Below are 16,474 nucleotides of genomic sequence, written 5' to 3' on the forward strand. Positions count from 1 at the left end.
TGCTGAGTAGGCTTCTATGGTATGGATGTACCACACCATTTAATCACTGAATGACATCTAGGTTGTTTCCAGCTTTTGTCTATTATGAATAAAGCAGCTGTGCCTGTTTGGATGTATTATGTCCCCCAAAATGCCATGTTCTTTGATGCAATCTTGTGGGGGCAGACGTATTAGTGTTGATTAGGTTGGAAACTTTTGATTGAGTGTTTCCGTGGAGATGTGACCCACCCAACTGTGAGTGACACCTTTGATTAGGGTGTGACCTCTTGACTGAAGATTTTCATGGAAATGTGTCCCCACCCATACAGCATGGGTCTTGATTAGTTTTACATGAGCCTTATAAGAGCTCAGACAGAAGGAGCTCAGAGCTGCAGCTAAGAGAGACATTTTGGAGGACGCCATTTTGAAACACAATCTGGGAGCAAAGGAAGAAGACACCAGCCATGTGCCTTCTCAGACTGCAGAGGTGTTCCAGATGCCATTGGCCATTCTTCTGTGAAGTTACCCTATTGTTGATGTCTTAGCTTGGACATTTTCATGCCTTCAGACTGGAAATTTGTAACCAAATAAACCCCCTTTATAAAAGCCAATACATTTCTGGTATTTTGCATAATGGCAGCATTAACAAACCAGAACAGCAGCTATAATCATTCATTTGTATAATCATACAAATTTTTCTGTGAACTTAAGTTTTAATTTCTTTAAGATAAATGCATAAGAGTGACATTGCTGAGTTGTATGGTAGTTGCATGTTTAGTTTTATAGTCACATTTAATTAATGAGTGATCCAGTTTCTCCATATCTTTGCCAGCATTTGGCTTTTGTTATTTTTTTAAAAAAATTTTAGTCATTCTGATAAGAATGTCTCATTTTGATTTTAATTTGTAGCTCAGTGTTGACTAATGATGTTGAACATCTTTTTATATGTTTATTTTATATCTGAATATCCTCTTCACTGAAATGTCTCTTCATGTCTTTTGTGCATTATCTAATTTGATTGTTTTTTGGTTTACTGTTGGGTTCTTACAGTTTTTAAAATATATTCTAAGTACTAGTACTTTGTTAGATATGTAGTTTGGAAATCTTTTCTCCCACTATGGCTTGTATTTTCATTGGCATACACTTCCACAGAGCAAAGGTTTTTAATTTGATGAAGTCAGAATGATCCATTTTCCTTTTATAGATCTTGCTTTTGGTTTGATGTCTAAGAAGATTCTGAAGATTTTCTTCTGCTTTTTTATAAAAGTTTTATAGATATAAGTTTTATATTTGAGTACCTGATCCATGTTGAGTTTTATGAGGAATCAGATTTACTAAAAACTTTGCTGGGATTTAGATAGAAATTGCTCTAAACCTATAAAGAAATTTGTAGAGAATTTACATCTTTACTAGATGTTCTAGTTTGCTAATGCTGCCAGGATGCAAAACACCAGAAATGGATTGGCTTTTATAAAGGGGGTTTATTTGGTTGCAAAGTTACAGTCTTAAGGCCATAAAGTGTCCAAGGTAAGTCATCAACAATTGGGTACTTTCACTGGAGGATGGCCAATGGTGTCTGGAAAACCTCTGTTAGCTGGTCTGCTCCAGAGTTCTGGTTTCAAAATGGCTTTCTCCCAGGACGTTCCTCTCTAAGCTTCAGTTTCTCTCCAAAATGTCACTCTTAGTTGCTCTTGGGGCATTTGTCCTCTCTTAGCTTCTCCAGAGCAAAAATCTGCTTTCAAAAGCTGTCTCCAAAATGTCTCTGTAAACTGCAATTCCTCTCTCTGCTCCTGTGCATTCTTCAAAGGGTACCTCTTGGCTATAGCAACCTTATGCCTTCTGTCTGAGCTGATATAGTGCTCTAGTAATTAAATTAAGACCCACCCTGAATGGGTGGGGCAATACTTCCATGGAAATTATCCAACCAAAGGTCTTGTCCAAAGTTGATTGAATCATGTCTTCATGGAAACACCCAAAGGATTCCAAAATCTAATCACTAATATGTCTGCCCACACAAGATTGCATCAAAGATAGTAGCGTTTTTGGGGACATAATACATTGAACTGGAACACTAAGGTATGACTTCCAACAGGTCAAAATTGTTTATCTCCCCATTTACTTAGATTTCTTGATTTCTTTCATCAACATTTATTTTTAGCATTCATCCTGTAAATGTTTTGATGTTTACACTCCAGTATTTCATTTTCACTGAGTGATTTTAAAAAGTATGTGATTTTAAATTTTGGTTTCCACATATTCTTTGTTAGTATATAGAAATGTGGCTGATATTTTTGTATGTTAATCTTATATCCTGCAACTTTTAAAACACAATTATTAGTTCTAACATGGTCTTTTTTGTATATCACTTGCAATGTATAGAAACATATCTTCATATATGGGCAGTTTCATTTTTTCTCTGTAATCTAAACATCTTTTATTTTTCTGTCCTATTGCAGAAAAGATTTTTGTTCTTATTGTTCAAAAAGAATGGTGTGTGTGAACACCTTGTCTTGTTCCATTTTTCTCTTATAACCCCATCATACTGCAGGGTTTTTGTCAATGGTCTTTTTCAGGTTGAAATAGTTACTCTCTATTCTAACTTGCTGAGACTTTGTATCATTAATCAGTGTTGTCAAAATTTTGTCAAATACTTTTTCATGTGTCAATTGAAATGATCATATGAGTTTTCTTCTTTAGCTTGTAGATATGGTAGATTACATTAATGGTTTTCAAATGTTGGAGCAGTATTATATACCTGGAATAATTCCCAATTGGTCAGTTTTATAATTTTTTTAATACATTGTTGCATTTGATTTGCTACAATTATGTTAAGGATTTTTAAGTCTAAATTCCTAATGGGTATTGGTTTGTAGTTTTCTCTTTTGGTACCGTCTTTGTCTAGCTGCTCTCAGAGTGATACTGTGCTCATAATATTAGTTAGAAAGTTCTCCATCCTCTTCTATTTTCTGGAAAAGAATGTGCAAAATTTGTATTGTGATAATATAATTATTATTTAATGGAAAGTGAGCAATTGGGAAGGGAAATTTCAAATAGGATAGAGACTTCAAATGGGATGGCATTTTCTCTTTGTAACTGTGAGAAAATATAACAACTACCTAAATGTACCTAAACCATTTTCAATATCTCCATTGTTATATTACTGTTCTGATTTAGACAGCTATGCTGTCAAAAATCTAGTTTTAGTATATTTTAAAGTATAGAAACTAACAGGAGTTGCTTTTAATATCCACATAGTCCTAAGAATATAAATGTAAGAATGTCAGTAGACAGCATAAGGGTGAGAGACAAAATGTAAGAGAACTAGAAAAAAGATGGAAAGTAAACATTGTGTTATGTGTGGCCAAAGAATTATAATTCATTACTTTCAAGTAGCAGGCCTTTCCAAAATGCCCCCATATAATCCAGAAGATCATGTGTAACATACCTTGTCATATCCCATCAAGTTACCTCTAAATTCTATTTTGATGTGGTCTGCTTTCAGTGGAAATTCAGAAATCCCTTCCATTTCTTCTCTCCCAGACTCCTCTTAACTGTTCTCATGAAACTGTGTTTCTTTTATACAAACTCTGTCCCATACACTGACCCTTTTGCACCCTTCACATCCAAGGTCTTCAAAGTTCAATGCACCCTTGATGCCATCTTGGTTATCTATCTTACAAGGAGGCCTAAAGTCCTTCAGATTCTTCAGGATAGAGGATTTACAAGACACAACAACCTGTTTCTTGCTAGTATTAACTGCCAGACATGCATAAGTTTGATTTTGGTCTTGATCTCTTCTCTTTTCACATCTATGTTGTAATGGAGTGATATGGGACAGATGGATGGAAAAGGGGTTATGAAACTGTTTGAAATGAATGCAGGAGAAAATAATCTTTGGAGAAAGAAAGAAAAAAAAGTAATTGGTGACAGGCAATAGGACTTAGAGAGGCAACACTGAAATTGAGGAAAGCAAGAATTTCTGTGATGTGTTTTCAGTGCCTGAGACAAAGTAAATGATCAATAAATATTTGGTATATAAAATTATAAGAATTAGAATTAGGGGAGTATAGTGTGAAGTATAGGACAGGCATATGAGGTCTTGCGAAGTAGGGATGTAGTAGGTTTGGGAATTGGAAGGATATGGGAAGTAAAAGACAAACTTTTGCAAATATTACTAATATGTTGAGTCTTTGGAGTATAGTGAGTGGTACAAGACTCAAAAATGATAAAACAGGATGAAAAGATGATTTTCCCTTGATACTCAAAGTGTAATGTACAGAAAATCAGCAGTAGCACACCTGGGAGCCTTTTAGAAAGACAGACTCTCAGATTTTGATGTCCATGTGGTAACATAATTTTAAAAATAAACACTTATGGATGAATTTTCAATGAGTGAATGAATGAACGAATTAAAAGGAGACTGGTGATCAAAAAACATCAGAGAAAATAATATAGGCAAGCAATGGCTCCTGTATTTTTCCAGCATGCAGGTAACACTTGACCTAAATTTTCATGGCTAGACTATCTGCTCCATTTCTCTTGTAACATTAATTGCAAAGTTCCTCTGCTTTCTCTAATTGAAATCTGTTTGTGTATCTGAGTTCTGATGCTTTGGCAGCAGAAAGCCCCATTTGAGCTTTCCCTATTAGTATTTAGTTGAGGAGGGTGTGCTAGACATTGCTTTCTTGTTGTTCCATTGATCATTCTTAATTCAAAGTGAAAAGTTGCATATATTGAAAGTGACTTCAGATAGAAATCAGAAAACTGTTCTAGACAGCAGGGATCTGGAGGCCAAGCTGCCCTGGGTGATTTCTTTCCCGTGATTATGCAGAATTAGTCCAAGTTAGAGCTTTCTGTCACCTTGCATGATGTTACCTGTTAAATGGGAGATGGGGGAGGGTGTGTCCCTTGATAAGCCATGCCCACATCACTGATTATTCCAAGGTATTCAACTGATATGTAGAAGTTATATAATTTGTGACCCAAGGGAAAATGGAGCAATGACCTCCGGATCAGATGTCATAATTAATGTCGTACAATGCCAAGAGCCCTAGAGGGTTGTGAAATTTGTAATGGAAAAGAATTACTTCTGTTTTAAATAGTGTACCACTTTGAGGTAAGGGGAGTTTTCTGGACCTACAATTCTTTGACTTTCCTATGGCATGCCAGTGCCAAAGCCCATGGCAGCTATAAACGGATCTGTGTTACCTATAGTAGAATCATGTGGTACATCCGGGTGGTCAAGCATGTTGACCCATAGGTCTAGTGAAATGGTTCACTATTATGTATTCCAAATCACCAGAAAGTAAAGACTGTAAATTCACCTTGAAATATCCCATTTCTCTCAATAACAATAAAATCCTCTAATATGTCTGCTTTAAATATTCTGATTTAAATTTTTTACAGCAATTAACACACTCAGTTTTATTGTTTGCATTTGAGTAGGCTCTGGACAAAGCGAAGCCACTTGGCAACACAGACAACAACACATTTAAACTCCTATCACAAATTTCTCAACTACAAAACCTCTTTGGGTTCAACATATTAAAATACAAACATGCTCAGAAACAAATTATCTTTCTAATTTTAATGCATCAAGGTGCAAATGTTTTAGTCAAAAAAGCTAACCATTGGTATAAGCAGATTAAAAAAACAGAGGTTGGCAACATTTTTATAATCAAAACCAAATAACATTTGCTAAAAATTGTATATATATGCACAATAGCTATTTTAGAAAAAAAAAAAAAGATGTCTTGGTGAAAATGATTCTGAAAATACTCAGTTGATATACATTATGTAGTAAACCTTCTGTATAAGAAATTAAACTATTTTTAATGACTTTCTGTGTTCAAATTATATCTGGAAACTGCACTTGAAAGAAAAATAGGTCACTTATTGCTTCTCTCTTAAATGAAACATTAGGCAGCTCTTTTTCAAAGGCTCGCTCTCTCTTTTTTTTGCCCACTCTCCTCTTATTAATGCTTTTATAAACACATTACAGATGCACTATGAAATGATTGCACATTATTACCTGAACTGTTAACTGGGAAGAGGTTATAGTTATATTGGCACAAAGAATATTTTTCTCTAAAATGTATAGCTTCTCTACTACATATTACATAATTAATCTAAATATTCAGAGGCAGATAAGCTCCTCCATTTGTTGTTAATATCAAAACCAATTATGAAAGAACTCTGCATTAGAAAGATTCCAAAAAGTTTCCACTAAAGTAAGGGTTAGTGCATCCTTCACCTGCCTAGAATCAATTTAACAGGAGTTCAGATATGCTCCTTAAGGTTTATCTCAAAAAAAAAAAAAAAAAAACAGCACCATATAAATGACCTAAAGTTGATCCATACAGCATGACAAAATTTGTTTGTCAAGATTCATATTTCTTAAGATCAAAGTGGAAACAAAAATGGAAAAGACTGGGGACAATGAAGTTGAATCTATCAAACATTTAGGCCAGTAAATATTGTGACACATTTTTAAGCCACCAACTTCACTGACTCCATACTTCTAGTTCAACATGGTCCAAGGATTCAGACTTTAAAATTTAAAATGTGAATAATGGAATACCCTTAATAAATGGAAACAGATTGAGGTGAGAGTTTATTTCTATAAATATTTATTTTATATGAACACACAAATGTACCTATTATTCTGTGTGCAAGATGCCTGCAGTGTATTTCAAGAGGTCTTTATAAAAACAGATCAATTATTTATACTATAGGCACTAGAGGTGATCCTATCCATTCAAGAAACAATTATGCATTTATATCTGTATCCATCTTAACAACAACCACAACAAATGGCCAACACTAGTGTGATGGTTTGAAGTCATATGTATCCCAAGAAAGATCATGTTCTTAAAGCTAATCCATTCCTGTTGGTATGGACCTATTGTAAGTAGGATATTTTGATGAGTAGGATCTTAAATTAAGTTGAGATGTGACCCACCTCATTCAGGGTAGGTCTTTATCTTCTTACTGAAGTCCTTTATGAGAGGATAAAAGACAGACAGAACACAGAAAAATTGCCCCAGAGAAACTCAGAAAGAAAAGCCAGAGAAGCTGAGCAACGACACACAAAAACAGAACGGAAGCCACAGAAGCCAAAGGCTGGACACAATGAAACCCAGGAGAGAAGGGAGGTGGCATCACCATGTGCCTGGCCATGTGACAGAGGAGCTTAAGATAGCTGGTAGTGGGTCTTCTGGAAGAAGGTATCGCCCTGTTGATGCCTTGATTTGGGCATTTTCATGGCCTCAGAACTGTAAACTTGTAAATTAATAAGTCTCTATTGTACACACCAACCCATTTCTGGTGTATTGCATTTTGTCAGCTTTAGTAAACTAAAATAACCATGTTAAATAATAGGCTTTACTGGTCAATCAGAGACATAATCAAAATAATTCTTACAGAACAATGAAGAATACCCAACTGGGTTTTATAATCACAAGAAAAAGGTTGTTCATTATAGCAAATACGAACAGAGTTCAAATTCCAGAGCAGGAAAAATTATCAAAACTTTATAAATGTCCTGGGGTCCAATTGAATTACTGGAGTTATTTTAGAAAAACAGATGCATAGGATGAACAATGTTGCTATGAACTGTTGTAACACATCAATGCATACATTTACCTTTTTTCTTGTTTTATTTCCATCTGGAGGTTTCTTCAACTGCAGGAGCTGCCCTCCTGTTCCAGACTTGTGGAGATAAGATTGGGCACCCTTCATGTCCAAACAGTGGGCACTGTGGAGCCAGCATAGCTGAAGTTAAATGCAAATGTCCTTGAGCTGTCAAAGCTTGCTCCAAGATTGCTGAAGGTTTATTTACTGCTCCAAATTCAAACCGGGATGCCTCAGTGTTGTCATTTCTAAAACTAGAGCTGGTTCATAATCTTCTGAAGTTTGAAGAACCTAAGCCTCTTAATTGCAAGTAAGTGCCAATACCTAAGATGAAAGAGCACTAAACTAACCCCCAGAGATGATTGTGGCCCTGTTGTCAGCCATAGACACTCAATAGGCGTTAAGATGATGGCAACAGCTGCTTCCTGTGGCACGTTGCTGAAAGGAGTGGGCCCGGTAACAACTTTGGGTGCGTTCTTCTACTTCTTGGCTTCCATTTCCCTGACTTCAAGCACATCTATAGCATTTCCTAAGAGCATTTTTTTTTTTTTTTTCCGTAGGGGTCTTGTCCTTTGAACACCTTTACATTTTTGGTAATATACTGAATTTGTACAGCCAAAGGTACAAATATTTGATAAATTTTCTGCCACTGACAAATCTTGAGGGGTTACATGTGAAATTTTTTGCTTGAGTGGCAAGGTCGTTTCCTAGATCTTCAAACCTGCTGCCTGTATGGCTGAAACTGTACTTGAAACTGCTGAGCCATGATTCTGAAGTAGTCTGTAAGAGCTCTATTTTCATGCTGATGTCTGGGTCATGGTTTCTGGTTCTGAAAACTATGTCTGCATTATTTAATTCTGAGAAGATTCTATTTTCAATTCATTGATATTGAGAGTATGTTTCTCTTACTTGCTGGCAGCCAAACACAGAAGTTGCTTTAAAGTCTTCTTATCTTCTCATACTTTAAGCAGTGTTTTTGAAGACAAGACATTTCATTAATTTCTTCTTGTACCAGATTTTATTCTTTCACAAATTTCTGGAGATTTTCAATATCGTGCCAAATGACATGCGATAATTTTCGTTCTTCAGTGTTTTACTATCCTCTAATCAAATTCCTGTTTATCATTCTTTTCATCTGATGAGCTACTAAAATCTACACCACCAAGCCATTCACTGACCACAGTTTAAGGAGACACAGCAGTTCCCAAAGTTATGCCTAGAGCATTATGTCCAATTTTGGGGCTCGTAATTTGTAAAAGTGAGTCTTTCGTATCAGCTATGTGCCCACTAGAGAAAGTGCTCCTGATGCAGTTGAACTAGTGGTTGTTGTTCTGCCCAAATGACTTTGAGTAAATCCCTTGGAAGCTGCTGGAGTTGATGTCAGTGTGTCCACCAGCTGAAGTAGAATTAACAGGTAGAGTAAAAGATGCTGCAGACCTGCAGGCTTACTGAATCTTAAGCCTAAACACCTATTGTAGCTGCAGATGTCATGTAGTGGTTGAGATTCTCAGCTTTCACCCAGTAGTTACAGTTATTGCTATTCCTGTACTTGATCCTTCTAGAGTGAATCCAGTGGCAAGTTTGTGCCCAAAAAGTCCAGTTTCAAAACCTCCAAGAAGCAGATGTATTGCTGAAGTTGCAGATGTAGAATTTCAAAATGGAACCCCTCAGAAGGGTCTTCTAAAGCAGACCCTGGCACCTAAGAGTCTCTTCAATAAACATTTGTTCTTTGAATGATAATACCTTAGAGAAGGATGGTGGCAGTGGTGACCGTGCCTGGCTTGTTCTGTTCTCACCCTGGGCTGCAGTGGTAAAAGCCCAGCATCCAGGTCGTCAAGGAACTACCAATGGACTTAGTAGAATTATGGGTTTGACACTTGCCAGCTAGCAGAAAGAGATTTGGGGTGTTCACTTGCCTCAAAGCTCAAAGCATCACCTTGTTTCAGACCCAATCTGGCAGGAGCTTCCAGCCCCAGTAGTGGATGGGACAGGTATGCAAGTAAACCATATCCTGGAGCATGTCCTGATTTTATTTTGTATCGTAATTAACCAGTAAAAATTTAACACATTTTACCTACTGTTAACATTCCTATCTCTAAAATGGTAAGTTACCATTAGATATTAGTAACACCACTACTATTTTTGGACCTATATATAGTTTTCTTCTTTTTAGCAGGCAGTAAATTTCCTATTATAACATGTTTTAGAAAGGTTTTCTTGATGTTGGGTAAATTTCTTCCTTTGTTTCCCTGGTTTCAAGTAAGAAGCCATTTTCTTTGGTGTTGCAGTTTTTATGGAAGTATATAACAGACTGAATGGTCAAATTTTAGTCATTGTTCACTCTAAATATCACTGCTGTTTTTTTTTCTTCCTTTCTGTTCCTCTCCCCCTCCTTTAACATAATCTGTTTATTTTCAACAACTGGTCCTAGTACTTCCTAATGTAGTTTTATATGTGAGTATCATTCTCTATTATTAGTCTCTTGTGTGCATAGTTACCTAAATTTGCAAGTAATTAGAGCAGAGTTAACAGTATTCATCTATAAAAGATCATTGAGCTACGTTTTTTCCATAAAAAAATTAAAATTTTACTTGATAGATTGATACTCACTATAAGCATTTTAATATCCTTTGGTAACTATTTTCCAAACAAGGGTTTTGCAGACAATACTATAACAATGTTTTGTACACAAAAAAAGCTTTATGTATTTATTGGAAGCAGCATGGAATGGATACTGTATGCGTTTGGAAGCTTGAAGCTTTAGATTTGAATGCCAAGTACCAGTTGTGGGCCCTGGGGCAAGATTGTTTTCCTTCTGAACCTCAGTTTCTAAATCTGTGAAATTATGACTGTAATAGTTTCCAAGAAGTTTTTATGAAAATATTAAATTAAATAATATTTGTAAAGTACCAAGCATGGTGTTCGTCATGTAAGATTTGAATTCCATAAATATGTGATCCTTCAGTACCCATCTTTTATTTAGAATTAATCTATCCCAAATCACACCACTGTTATTCTTTGAGTTGAAAATATAAACTATCCCTTACTTTTTACAGAGTAGTGTGGTAGACTTTTTCTATATATAAAATCTCCAAATTTTTGTGATGAGAAGTGTTTCACTCTTAGCTGTTTTTCCTTTCCCAATGCTATTATTTCTGTTGCTCTATTAACCATTATTTGCATTTTTCTTAGCTATGTAATATGTACTCTTTTTTAATGGGGAAAATTAAATACAAAAAGCTTAACTTGAAGCACTATCATATAAGTTACAATATACTCTGTCCATCTGGAATATGTTATATTTTGCTAAATTTTAGTAAAGACTGTCTGGATTAGCAATTATTAAACTGCTTTTAGTTTCAAAAGCAATAACAGCAATAGCAACTTTAATTGGCTTGAAGACTAGTTGAATACAATTCAATAACATATAATCAACATCTACAATGGACTTCCTCCCCTGCTCCAGATTCTAGTGTTACATCAATGAATATAGCAAAATCTCCCTGATTTTATGAAACTTACATTCACATGGTGGTAGTGGCAGTGGAGGGAAATAGAAAATCAAACAAACATGTCTCAGGTATTGAAAGGCTTTGAAGAAAAACAAAAGCTGGGCAATGAAAGAAATATATATGGTGCTAGTGGGAAGAGGATGCTGTTTTCTATGAGAGTCAAATCTTCTTTGATAAGGGGAATGAAATAAGTGAAGGAACAAGGCATTCAAATGTTGTGTAAACTGTGTTTCAAGTGAAATGTGTTTTGTGTCTGAGAGAACGCTAAAACACAAGGAGTAGTAAGAGATGTTATAACAGTAGTGAGGCTCCATCCGTATTGTGGAGGACCTGGCAGGTCTGGGTGTTGGATTTTATTCCATATGGCATAGGGAGCTACTGGAAAATACTGAGCAGAGAAGTAGTTAGATCTGATTCTTAGGTTTCAAAGATCACTATCTTCTTTGTGTTTGACTATGAAGGAGCAGGGGTGGAAAAAAGGAAACCACTAAGGGGACTGTACATTAATTCAGTGATAGCTGATGTTGATTTGAATCAGGGAGAGAGGGTGGAGATGTGACAAATGGTAACATCTAAATATATTTTGAGTATTGGATAATAGTGACTTCCTAATGTGAAACTGTATGTGGCATATGAGAAAAAGAAAAGTCTGAGCACCTGGAAGAAGGCACAAATAAGACTTGATTGGCTCGATTAACATAATTCAGGAGTAGGCTAGATTCCAAGTATCCTTTTATCAGCTTTCTGGCTCTGTTTCTTTGTGATCCTCTTGGTGCTATCATACTCTATTGGCAGGCCTTATCCTTTGTGGTAGTGAAATAACTGCAGAAATTCCAAATATCCCATCTGTACATCATACTATTCGGAAGGGAGAGCTTCTCTTCCAACTATCATTAAATTAACACCATAAATTTCCCTCTGTTAGGTCCAATTAGATCATATATCTACCTAAGAACCAATCACAATGGGAAAAGGGAATGGCATTTGCTGACAGGTTTTCAGAGCCTAACTATATTGAAACAGCTGTCTCAACACTCAAAATTTGTCTCAAACACCATTTTTGTTGCATCAACCATCTATTCAAAAAACATAAGCCAACCAGATAACCACATGTAATCTACTAATTTACTTAAAAGCTTGATGTTAAAAGATTAAAAAAAATAGCTTAAATATCCAATCAAATTTTTCTCATTATTTCCTGGACTTTGGTTAATTAGAGTTGTGTTATAACTGGCAACGAATAAGACATATTCATCTCCAAACCAATGCCTTTGTTCATGTTTTCCTTTCATTTGGAGCATCCTTTCCTCTTTGACTCAGGTTGTCTGTATTATAACCATCCTTCCTGCAGAGCACAAGCCCTGTTTTCTTTATAAAACCTTCCATTAATACTTCAGCACTCACAGCTCTCTACATCCTTCCACCATTACATTGCATACAGCTTCTGCTTCATTTTCTTGAACTTGGTTATAGTCTATGTAATATAGTTCTTTTAATTCAGTAATTGCATTGTATGTGCCTTTCTTAAATCTTGAAAGCCTCGACTGAGGGAAGGAACCAAGATAAATACATCTATTGTATACATACAAATAAAATCCATTGAGAACATAATTGTGTTTGATTCAATATTTAATAATTAATGAGATAACAACATGTACCTATTCTATTAATAATTTATGGCATTTGATAAATATTGATTTTAATCAATTGTGCTTTATTGGCACACTCCTCTAAGTACTTCTAAAGACATGTTGCTACTAATCAGCTGAATGGACATTTAGACGATCTCTAGACTACAAAAGAATATTTCTAACAAAATGTTTAGTAAAAAATCCATAGAAAAGGTGGCTAAATTAAAGCCATAGTAAGATTTCCTAGGTTACCTTAATTAGATTTTTTTTTTGTATTTTAGCCTACTTTTGCCAGAGAGAGAAAGAGGGAAATGAAGAAAGAGGAACTAAAAAAAAGTGAGAAAAGAGAGAACAGAGAGGAAAGATAGATTTGAAAGTTACTGTTTCAAAGCATCAAATATTCAAAAGCAAGCATGCACACTGCTATTGTCTTGATTTTCCTGAGCTTCCATGACAAATACCACACAATGGATTGACTTAAAAATGGGAATCTATTGGCTCTTGATTTTGAGGCTAAAAGTAAAAAAATCAAGGCATCATCAGCAAGGCAATGTTTTCTCCTCAAAGTCTAACATTCGGGTGCCGACTGCCAATGATTCTTGGAGTTCCTTCACTTGCATCCCTGCCTCCAATCACATGGCATGTCCTCTCCTATCTCTTTTGGATTTCTGCTGACTCCCAGTTTCTGGCTCCTCTCTGTGTTTACTCTTATTATGTCTGAATTTCTTCTGTTTATAAAGGACTCCTGTAATCCAGATTACACCAGGACTCATTCAGTTGGGCCATACCTTTACCAAAATCACATCTTCAAGAGATCCTATTTACAATGTAATTGTAATTTCCTACAGAAATGCAGATTAAGAGCATGCCTAAATTGGGGGGCACAATTTAATTACCACAGCTATTAAAATAATATTTTCCTTTTGGTGATATTTTATATACAATACCAAAAGCACAATCCTTGCAAAAAAAAGGTTGATAGGATGACTTCATTAGACTTAAAATCTCTGCTCTGCAAAAGACACTAAGATATCGAAAAGACAAGCAACAAGCTGGAAGAAAATATTGCAAAACATATATCTGATAAAGGACTTGTATTCAAAATATACAAAGGTCTCTTAAAACCCAACATGAGGAAATCAACAAAAACAACAAAACAGCACAGTTAAAAATAGGCAAAAGATCAGAACAGACCACTCACCAAAGAAGATATAGAGATGAGAAATAGGAGTATGAAAAAAGGCCCATCATTTGTCATCAGCAAATTGCAAATTAAAATGAGATATCACCATACATCTATTAGAAGGGCTTAAAATCCAAAACATTGACCATAGCAAATACTGGTAACGATGTGAAGCAACAGGAATCCTCATTCATTGCTGGTGGGAATGCAAAATGATACAGCCACTTCAGGAGACAGTCTGGTAGTTTCTAACGAAGCTAAACATAGTCTTTACCATATGATTCAGCAATCTTGCCCCTAGGTGTTTACCTAACCGATTTGTATATGAATGTTCACTCAAGAATTTGCATGCATTATACATAATAATCAAAAACTGGTAGTGGCCAAGATGTCCTTCAGTTGGTGAATGGATAAACAAACTGTATTATATCTGTAAAAGGAATATTATTCAGCATTAAGAAGAAATGCCCTATAAAGTCAGGGAAAGAAATGTATGAATCTTAAATGCATATTACCAAATGGAAGAAGCCAGCCTGAAAAAGCTACAAAGTGCATGATTCCAATTATATAACACTTTAGAAAAGGCAAAACTATAGTAATGGTAAAAAGATGAGTGGAGCCAGGAATTTGGGAGAAGGAGGGGAAGAATGAATAGGTGAAGCACATGGGGTTTTTTAGGATGATGAAATTACTCTGTATGATACAGGAATGGTAGCTATATTATACTATACATTTTCTAAAACCCATAGAATTCTACTACACAATGAGTTAACCTTAATGTATGCAAATTAAATAAAATTATTTTATTTAACAATTAATATCATTATTAAATTATTATTATTATTGGGAGATCCGAGGGTGGAATGCAGAATGTACAAAAGAAAATTGCTGTATTACAAATATATGAAAAACTTCAAAATTGTTACTGACCTAAGAAACTTTGGAAATGGGTGGAGTTTGTGAGACTAAAGTCAAAAGGAAACTAACTGTACATAGTCATTGTACTCTGGTTAATAAACTTGTTTCCTACAATTATACAGATTACCAATTCTGAAACCACTATGGATCAATACAGAAATTCAACAACTAAGTAAATGGATGAAGGATGGTTGAGTCGAGGCTTCTCTCTATTGAAGTGGGAGTGTACAGATAAGCAAAGGGAAGAGGCTAGAATGATCCATTTGTTAATCAGTATGAACTCAAGTTCAGTTTAATATGCTATAGATAGTTACATGTATAAATATTTACAGACTCAGATTTGGTTATGTACAGAGGTTACTACACATATATATCCTTGCTCTCTTAACTGAGAAGACCTAGAAGCAATGGTATCCCAGCAGCCGTGAGCACACTTAGTGCCCAATCTTGTTTTCTAATACCATGGCTTCTTGAAGAAATGGTTGATCCTAGAGCTGGAGCAGGAAGTAAATAAAATAATCCTGGAACATCTTTTAGTACCAGAAAGTAAGAAAGTGCTTAAATCACACACATACACACACGCAGACACACACACAGTATAGCAAAGGGGTCCAGGAGCCAACCAAAAGAACTCCCAAACTGGAGCAATTTCAGCAATGAAACGAATAAAGTAGTATTAGCTTACAACCCAAATTATAAAATTAATATTCATGAGTCCATGGTGATATAAATAGAGATTGACTAAATAAATACATATACTTTGGAGAAGAGATAAATTTCCAGTAAAAATGAATTCCAAATAATTTGTGTAAATATTCTGCCCTCAAGGAGGTAAAGCATAACTCCCCAGTTCTTAAGTGTGGACTGTTTATAGTGACTTCCTTATAAAGACTACAGTTTGGAAGAAGCCATAAGATAAATCAGAAGAGCTGGGCAAATATTTCCTCAGCCAGGTGATGAAGATTAACAGAAGCAGTGATACATCACATTGAAAGTATATGCCCTTGACATGATGTGATGAAAATGATATTTTATTTTTGTGGTCTTCCTCCCCAAAATGCTTGACCCAAGTCCAATCAAGAAAAAAAAATCAGACAAACTCAAGTTGAAGGACATTCCTCAAAATACTGATCAGTGTTCCTCAAAATTGTCAAGTTATCAAGATGAAAGAAAGTCCAAGAAAATGTCACAGCCAAGAGGAACTGAAAGATACATGATGAGTAAATGTAATGTGGTATCCTGGATGGATTCTGGAATAGAAAAATGACATTAGGCAAAAACTAAGGAAACCTAGGCTATGGACTTTAATTAATAATCAAAATAGTTTAAAATAAGCATCAATACTTATTCAATAATATTGACTCATTAGTTGTAAAACTTGTATCATACAAATGTAAAATGTTAATAATAGGGAGGTAGGTACAGTGTATACGGGAACTCTCTGTACTATCTTCACAAATTTTGTAAATCTAAAACTGTTCTAAAATAAAAAAGTTTATTAAAAATAATTTAAATCCCACCCCTCCCAGACAAAACAAGACAAAGCAAAACAAAGCAAATATGTTGTCTCTTTAAAAATATCGGGGAATCTATGTCAGTTCATTATCATGGCAAGCTAT

At 35.2% G+C, this 16,474-nt stretch overlaps 1 pseudogene; it reads right to left on the reverse strand.

The window, feature by feature from the left end:
* Positions 1–7,865: 7,865 nt before the first annotated feature.
* Positions 7,866–10,540, reverse strand: LOC119530452 (annotated as a pseudogene).
* Positions 10,541–16,474: the final 5,934 nt, after the last annotated feature.

The sequence above is a fragment of the Choloepus didactylus genome, chromosome 3, assembly GCF_015220235.1.
Source record: "Choloepus didactylus isolate mChoDid1 chromosome 3, mChoDid1.pri, whole genome shotgun sequence".
NCBI lineage: Eukaryota > Metazoa > Chordata > Mammalia > Pilosa > Megalonychidae > Choloepus > Choloepus didactylus.